Here is a 9,039-nt window from a genome sequence, read left to right as displayed (position 1 = left end):
CAGACCTCCTCCTTTTCCTTCATGGAAACCCAGAAAACAAAACTTTTTGTAAGTCGATTCATAGGAAGTAAGAAAGGGAAGAAAATGAGAAAAGCAACTTACCGAAACAATAACTTTTTCTTGCAGCAGTTGTTGCTGGGATATCAATAACTAACCTGGAAAATATGCATACATGATTTTCAATGGGAACTGTGGCCATATGCATATAATATTTGAGCAGAAACTATCTCATCGGCATTTCATGTCATCTCACCGTCAATCTAGACCGTTAAAAACAATGAGGTCTAAACAGGGTCGACAACAAAACATACCGGATAATAAAATGAATGATAATTAAGACAAAAGTTTACTCACTTTTTGCCTAAAAATTGGCCCATCTGAGTCTCCCATCTCCCACACTTATGCAATGGCACTTTATATTTTGAGCCGCCTCTAGGGAACCCAATACTTTGTCGGCAAAGTACATGCACACATTCCTCCTTTGTTAAATTGCTCATCCGTTCAGCAACATATTACAAAAGAATATAATCAATCTTCCCAATATCCACAAAATCACCAAAAAAAAAAAATTAAATAAATAATCAAATAGCTGGATTTACTGTTGAAGATAAGTTATAAAACTCTTCATGATAAGTTCAGAGAAAACCACTATCGAAAAAAACTCAGCTTTCTTAAGGCAAGAATTGAAGAACTTAAGTCAGTACTTACTTGTTTCAAGTCATCCTCATAGTCTTCAGTGCATCATTTATGTCAGCCTCTACTCCCTTGGACTTGATCGCAGCTCTATCATACACCGCAGAAAATAATTTATAATAAGTTAGTTAATCATTAAAGTTTCTACATGTTCTTGGCTCACATTTTCCTGGAGAAATTTTTTGTTTCTTCCCCAGAAAATATAAGATTTTTATGGCAAGCAAAATAGTACTCACCAAGCAGCTGCATGTGCTGTGTTGAATCAACCTATAGGGTGTCCAAAACAAAATTAAAAAATATATAAAAAAACCCATCAGAAAGACCAACATGGATTTATTTGCAATGACAAAACAGGTGTCAATTCATATTTGCATTCATAGAAAAAGAGGTACTGAAACTTTAAAGTTGCATATTTCAATTCATAGTTGGTGATATACTGATATATTGATATACATGCTACTCCCTCACCTTATAAAACAGGAAAAACCATGAATGATAATAAGCCAATCGAGTATGGTAACTCTGTAAAACACACCATTCAAACCATAAAGCTGAGCCACAAAGAAACATTTACATTGTAGGCAAAGTTGAAAGAAAAGACCTACATTTTAGAATAGCTGCAAAGAGAATAAGCAAGCCTGAATCTAGAACTACATAAAAACCAAAATGTGAAATTAATCAAAAACATAATTATTGAGGAATCTGAAGCAAATAGACAACATTGTAACAAAAATTGAAAAAAGACAGAGAAAAAAAAAGACAAACACCCATACGGAGAAATTGATGTCTTTATGCACTATATAAAGCAAATGAAAATATCAAACACACTAGAACCACAGTCTGATCTAATTGAACGAACCCAAAAGATTGAAATCCTTGTTCTAACTAGAAAAATATAAAAATCCAAGCAAATACCAAATACCAAATACAGATGTGACAAAATATGATTTTTTCACTCACCTTGATCCAACACAAAGGATTGAAACCTTTGGAGCTAATACTGGCATTCATCACCAAAAAGAAATTAAGTCATAGTCAAATATGAACCTTTGGGCCGAAATACTCTGATTGTTCCTGCAATTGGAGTCGAATTGCATAGAGGCAGACTGTTGTTGCTGTTCCATTGCAGCAATTCGATGTGTCTGATTTTGAATAGTCCCAGATGCTGGGTTGTTCTTTCTTCCGGTTTGAATTTACAGCTCAAATCCAGACAATGATATCCTCCTGGCATTATTACCGGAAGGCTCTGCACAAATACAATATCTAAGCAAACTAATGAAAGTATATAGTTGGCAAAAGAAAATTCAGCTATCTTTATGACAATTGTAGGGTGGGAGGTGAGAGAGAAGATTGATCTCTGTGTTAAATTGTATCTCCAATCGAGCTGCCAAGAGGTATGAAATACAAAAAGGAGTTTAATACCAATTAGCCGAATTCAAAATCATATATTACATGGCGAGCTCTCACCTTGACAACACCGTGTAAAAGCAGGAATTGAAGTCACAGGAGGTTGATCATCTACATCCAGTCCTATTAGCCTGAAAATCGAAATTACGCAAGTTCAGGTTCCAGTCGAGTAAAGCCTAGGGGTCTCAAAGGCGCTCCACAATCTGAAGATTGTCAGCAGAAGCAATCCAAAAAAAAATAGAAAGAAGATAGAGATAAGCCGGCTACCTGAATTTGTTCCAGATGAAAACGTTGAGCTTCTTGGATGGCGTAAGATCCTTCATCCAAGTAGTCCGGCATTTGATCGAGGAAAATAACAATAGGGCAGGTAATTAGATCAGAAACAGTTCGGATATTAAAAAGAGAGCAAAGAAGATCAAAATTCAGATTCATAATATAAGAAACGAAATAACAAACTTAGGAGAAGTAAGCACACCTGAAAATATATAACCCCCTTACAGCCTCGCACACACAGAGCACCACCTTCAATCTAAAATCCAATTCCAAAACACATGCAGAACAACAAACCAAACAGTTAAAGTAAAAAGGAAGCGAAATACTTATCAAAGTTAAGGAAACATTCGAGTGACTACAATACTCAAACTCGTACTCCATCAGTCAAACTTGTACTCATTCTTCAGTTCATCTCTTTACCTCAGGATAATCCACAAAACAGATGTTGGAATTAATTTTGGTTTAAAGAAAGGATTGCTGATCTAAAAGTGAAAATAAAATTCAGTGTGAAAGATGAATTCCTTACCAGATTTATCGGATCTAAACGCGATTGTCTTTCCACTAAGCTCCAGAGCTGCACATTAATCACCAAAAAAGAATTTTAAAGTCACATTTAACAGCAAACTCTAATAGTTTTTTTAACCTTTACAATACTAAAACAAAAGTAAAGAAGAAATCATCACTAAACTGAAGAAGTAACCTTTACATTCGAGTTTTTTAACCTTTACAGTACTAAAAACAAAAGTAAAGAAGAAATCAACACCAAACTGAAGAAGTAACCTTTACATTTGAGTGATTACAATACTCAAACTCGTACTTCATCAGTCAAACTTGTACTCATTCTTCTGTTCATCTCTTTACCTCAGGATAATCCACAAAACAGATGCTGGAATTAATTTTGGTTTAAAGAAAGGATTGCTGATCTAAAAGTGAAAATAAAATTCAGTGTGAAAGATGAATTCCTTACCAGATTTATCGGATCTAAACGCGATTGTCTTTCCACTAAGCTCCAGAGCTGCACATTAATCACCAAAAAGAATTTTAAGCACATTTAACAGCAAACTCTAATAGTTTTTTTTAACCTTTACAATACTAAAAACAAAAGTAAAGAAGAAATCATCACTAAACTGAAGAAGTAACCTTTACATTCGAGTTTTTTTAACCTTTACAGTACTAAAAACAAAAGTAAAGAAGAAATCAACACCAAACTGAAGAAGTAACCTTTACATTTGAGTGATTACAGTACTCAAACTCGTACTTCATCAGTCAAACTTGTACTCATTCTTCTGTTCATCTCTTTACCTCATGATAATCCACAAAACAGGTGCTGGAATTAATTTTGGTTTATCTAAAAGTGAAAATAAAATTCAGTGTGAAAGACGAATTCCTTACCAGATTTATAGGATCTAAACGCGATCGTCTTTCCACTAAGCTCCAGAGCTGCACATTAATCACCAAAAAGAATTTTAAGCACGTTTAACAGCAAACTCTAATAGGTTTTTTAACCTTTACAATACTAAAAACAAAAGTAAAGAATCAATCATCACCTTCGCAGCAGCATTGCCCTGTACAGATGAAAGGAATAAATTGTAAAACTGATACAGCAATAATGAACTTGAAGAGCATAACGAAGTTGAAAAATCCATGTTGATAAGTATCATTTCAGTAGGCAACTATTCATATATTTAAGTGCATCAATCATACTGCATGAAATAAAGTATTCCAAGCAACCAATTTTGATTAAAATCCTTATCAGACTGCGCTAAACATATAATGAAATCACAGCATTGCAAGACTGAGGCAATAGATCAGTGACACCAATTCCTCTGACATATTGTTGTGCTCTAACCTCCTGCAATAATTTTCATCAGTGGCAACAATATCAAAACAAAAACGTCAAGTCTCAGTACCTAAATATCCTAAACTTTGGACCACAATTGACATGGGCACTTACAATGAGAACAAATTCTGCAGCTGATAAGTTCTTGAGGAATCAAAAATTTCACAATCAAGCTATCCATATAGATATCTAAAACTCACTTTCCAACCTTCACTTTTCATATCCAGTCGGACCCAATCCAATTTAAGACCAGCTCTTTATATTCACAAACTTTCCAAAACAGACACCCAATTTATAACCAATGCACATTGCACTATCAACGCCATATATAATCTGAACCCACAAAAACCCACCAAAAATTGAAAAGCAGCATGCTTTAGTTCAATAACGATGGATCAAATACACCATATAAACCCCAACGTAATTCTAATTAAACACTTGCTTTGAAAGAAAACATATCAATAATTATACCTGTAATCCGAAAACCCAGAATTACCTTCCCTGTTCTTGCTGATGATACACGCTGCAAATTTCGTCAAGATCTGAAAGAGATCAACATAGATCAGAAACAGTTCAAATTTCAAAAGAGAGCAAAGAAGATCGAAATTCAGATTCATAATATAAAAAACAAGATAAAAAAACTTTGGAGAAGTAAGCAATCATGGAAAAATATAACCCCCTTATAGCGTCACACACAGAGCACCACCTTCAATCTAAGATTCAATTCCAAAGCACATGCAGAACAAACCAAACAGTTAAAAGTAAAAGGTAGGAAGCAAAAATACATATCAAAGTTAAGGAAACATTCAAGTGAACCCAACGGTTCTTAACTAAAAATGTTGCACAATTCCTAAATGTCACTCTTCAATACAGAGAAGTCATGAAAAGGTTAAAGCTCTTCCCTTTTTTCTATTTTCCTTTTTGCTGATTGGTTTGATCCGAATTGAGATATTGTTCGGTATCATTGATAAGTACTATGAAAATCGGGTTTACAGATTGCGGCTTGGGGAAACAAATTCAAACAAATAGGAACTTCTCACTAAGTTTGAAGCACAATTCTCAAGCACCAAAACCATTCTTCTAAAACTGTAATGGATCAGATAAAAACTATAAATAAACATGACTTGAGAGCCAAAAACCCAAACCAAGTGTAAACTTCAAAAATTCATTTCTCCAGGAGAAGCTTTAGAAATCTGGCTCGAAAATCAGACACTGACAATCACAGCTACCGAAATCCTCTCTCTATGTCACAAAAAAGCGGTCTCAATCAAAAGTCCGATACCCATATCTCAAATTGCCAATAAATCAAAAACACATAACCAAATTTCAAATTTACCATCAAAAAATAAAACCAAAACTGAAATCAAACAAAGAATTACCCAGACTGCTATGCCAATCGACCGGACAAGAACAACAGAAAAAACATTACACTTTAATAAGAGGATGGTGAAAAACAGGAAAGGAGATCAAAGCAATTGAGCTAGTAATTACATTCACCATCTTTAGTTTCCAGCCAGGTCCAGTTATCTCTGCAATTTTGTATTCTGGTGGCACTTGAAAGACAAAAAGAAGATACAAAGAAAGAAAAATCATATCGATACTCAGATTAAGCAAACATTAAAATTAAATCAAGCAGATGAAAGCAAAGTTTTCTTTCTTTGAAGCCACTATATAATCGATACGGTTTTCTTTATTTGAGTACATTGCATGTAAAGTTTGTGACTTTACCTGAAAAACTGCTTAAAAATGAAACTCATATCAGCAAGCTATATACTGGAATTCGGTGCAATCGATCATTGAGGTGCTAGACCGCAGCACAGACAAAACCCGAATCAGCTCAAATCAAGGAAACAGAAAACCCAGTCAAAAATAACAATGTGCATCACATTCTTCATCAGATAAAACATGCTGTTATGTTTGAAAAGATAGTGACCGCAGAAGATCAAACCAATTGAGCTAGTACTTACATTCACCATCTTTAGTTTCCAGCCAGGTCCAGTTATCTCTCCGATTTAGTATTCGGGTGGCACTCGATAGCAAAAAGAAGAAAGAAAGAAAGAAACGAAAATCAGATTAAAACTCAGAAAGAAAGAAATACAGTTTTCTTTATTTGAGTATATTGCATGTAAACTGTAACTTTATCGGATAAACTGCTAAAAAATGAAAATCAAATCAGCAAGCTATATTCGGTGCAATCGATCATTGAGGTCCTAGACTGCAGAACAGACAAACGCCGAATCAGCTCAAATCAGGTAATCGGAACGGTTATCCTTCTTGAAATGATAAGCTCAATCTCAAACAGTATAAAAAACCACACAAAAACAGAATGAAAAAATTTGAAAATTCAAAAGCACTCAGCTTATCTATTCGATATGAGCGGAGGATTGGGAACTTCCCAAATCTATAGTCTCACGAATCCATCTTGGGGAAAATTTATATTGCACTCTTTGCATTCAAACACCAAATTTCATGCCACCAAAAAAAAAATTCAAATGAAAACACCATAAAAATTCAAATGCAAACGCAAAACCCAATAAAGTCGAGCATAACAACATCAAGAATATACCTGAGAAACTAACAAATTGGATCCCGCCCAAAATCAACCAAACTCGACCAGGCACATGTTAACAAATCCTCCATAGATTTTCACTCAAAGATATCTCACCGGCTCTACACCGAAAATGAAAAAAAAAATATGGATAGAACCAAAAGAAAAGGATAAGAAATACAGAGACATTAGAGCTGCTCAAAATATGGACAAATAAGAACAAAATGGTCTTCAACGGTGGGATATTATTTTTTTACCAAGATCAAACGCCAAAGCGGCTTGAACTCTATTTGAATCACATAACACAGTCATGGGAAAAAATTAAACCCTGGACAAAGAGCAACATGACAGCCAAGAACTATTGAACATGAAAAACAATCTTGAATTTGCTTCTTGTGACGATACACAGTTCACTTTTAGCTTTACCTGAAATGCGCTGTGGGGTACTTCTTTTGACATTGCAGGTAATGATGGTGCTTCAAGAATCTGTCACGACCAACAAAGTCCAGTGAATCAACGGATATAGATCGTGAATGAAAGTTGAGATCAGGCCATAACTTGAATATTACAAAAGTACCTTTTTGTTTACTGGACGAGCCTTAAACTTTGGAATTTTGGCCATCATCTCTTCTTCCAACTCAGCAGTACGCTTCACTCTAACTAAGCGCACACGCTGTGATGTCTCAAATTCTGGCTCCTTTGGTCTTGTTAAGGTGAGTTTAGGCTTCATCTGAATAATAGAAACAACATCAACCTCTATAGCAAAAAAAATATATATATATTAAACCTGACCAACTAAAAATATATATATAAAAAAAAGTGTAAAGAAGTGAAAGAACTTTAAGCAGGGTGAAGCTCCTTTACATGTGAAAGAGAACCATTAGCATGCGGCAGCGACAAGTCTCTGGTTACTTGATTGGAACCTGTTCATCATTTCTGCCATTGAAACAAATGGTGCTGCAGGTTCCCAAACATAAATCTGTAGATTGGGAAAGGATCAACTACTCAATTCTGATATTTCATAACAACATGGAGTGCAAAAGAGGGATGAAAGCACAAACCGTCCTGTCCTCTTTTTGCGTTTTAATAGCAGTCGAAAAATGTGTGGCACCGGTATGACCCAGTTTTGACTTGTGGAGCAATGTCTGGGGTTTGGGATTAAGAATCTGCATTTTAAGGGCACACAAGGAAAAACAATCATGGAAAATGTCTAAAAATAGTCTTCACCAAACGACAACAAAGAGGCTTCTAGATGTGAGTCAACACAAATTACAGAACTAAAAGTAACCTGTCTAGATCTTCCAGCATCCGACTTCTGCCGCTTGATTGCTTGATTCTCCTGAGCTAACATGGATGTGCCAGTTGCATTTTTCACGTTCTCTTCTCTGTAAGTTTCAGTCAAGTATACAATTAGGACATAGCACTGGCGTATAATGAATTCAAGAGATACCAGATAAAGTGAAGCATGCCAAGCTTTTCATAGTATACGGTTTAATATGTGAAGAGTGCAAGTGACTTTTTCCCCTTAGCCCTGATGGGTTTCTGACCATGCTTGATATCTTTTTAGCTGTCTGGTGGTTTTTGGAATCACTTAGAAGATCTCCCTTCTTGGAATAATTCATGGGTGGCTTTGGAGTACTAGCTATGGAATTACTATTCTCCTTCTCATTAGTTATATCAGTTCTCTTATTGGAAGATACTGCAGCAGCCAGAACACTGCAGAGAAGAAACACAATGAGAAACCTTGGAGCTAGAAAGAGACCTAAGAGAGCATTAGATCAGCAGTAAGAGGAAAACTAACCTTCCATCATCTTTCATGCATTTGTCCTCTACTTTATCAGCAGAAATCTGAAAGCAATACATTAGTGATAAGGGGCCACATGTAATCACGAAAATGTGATTTTCAGAGAGTAAAGTCAAATTACCGTAATGGCTTGTCTTGCACTGTTTTCATCTTTAGCCTCCCTGGGAATTGTTTCTTCCTTCAACTCAGGAGTGATCTTCAAGTCAGCCTTGGTTTCATCAGCAGCTTTTAAATCAGAGGATGATTCAAGGTTCTGCAAACAATAAGCTAAAAGGTTCTCAAATTTCTAGGAGATACAAGAAAAAAATTGTACAAGATCACACCACCTTCTTCATATGTTCTGCTTCAGTAAAGTCGCACATGCTCTCTACTGTAAAGGATCTACCAGTCTTGATTCTAGGCATGAAAGCTGCACAAACAAATGTGTCCAGAAAATAATCAAAACGTTTTCATATCCAAAGAACACAAGAAATC

Source organism: Fragaria vesca, linkage group LG6 (genome assembly GCF_000184155.1).
Source record: "Fragaria vesca subsp. vesca linkage group LG6, FraVesHawaii_1.0, whole genome shotgun sequence".
NCBI classification, from domain to species: domain Eukaryota; kingdom Viridiplantae; phylum Streptophyta; class Magnoliopsida; order Rosales; family Rosaceae; genus Fragaria; species Fragaria vesca.
Note: the sequence above shows the minus strand (reverse complement) of the source record.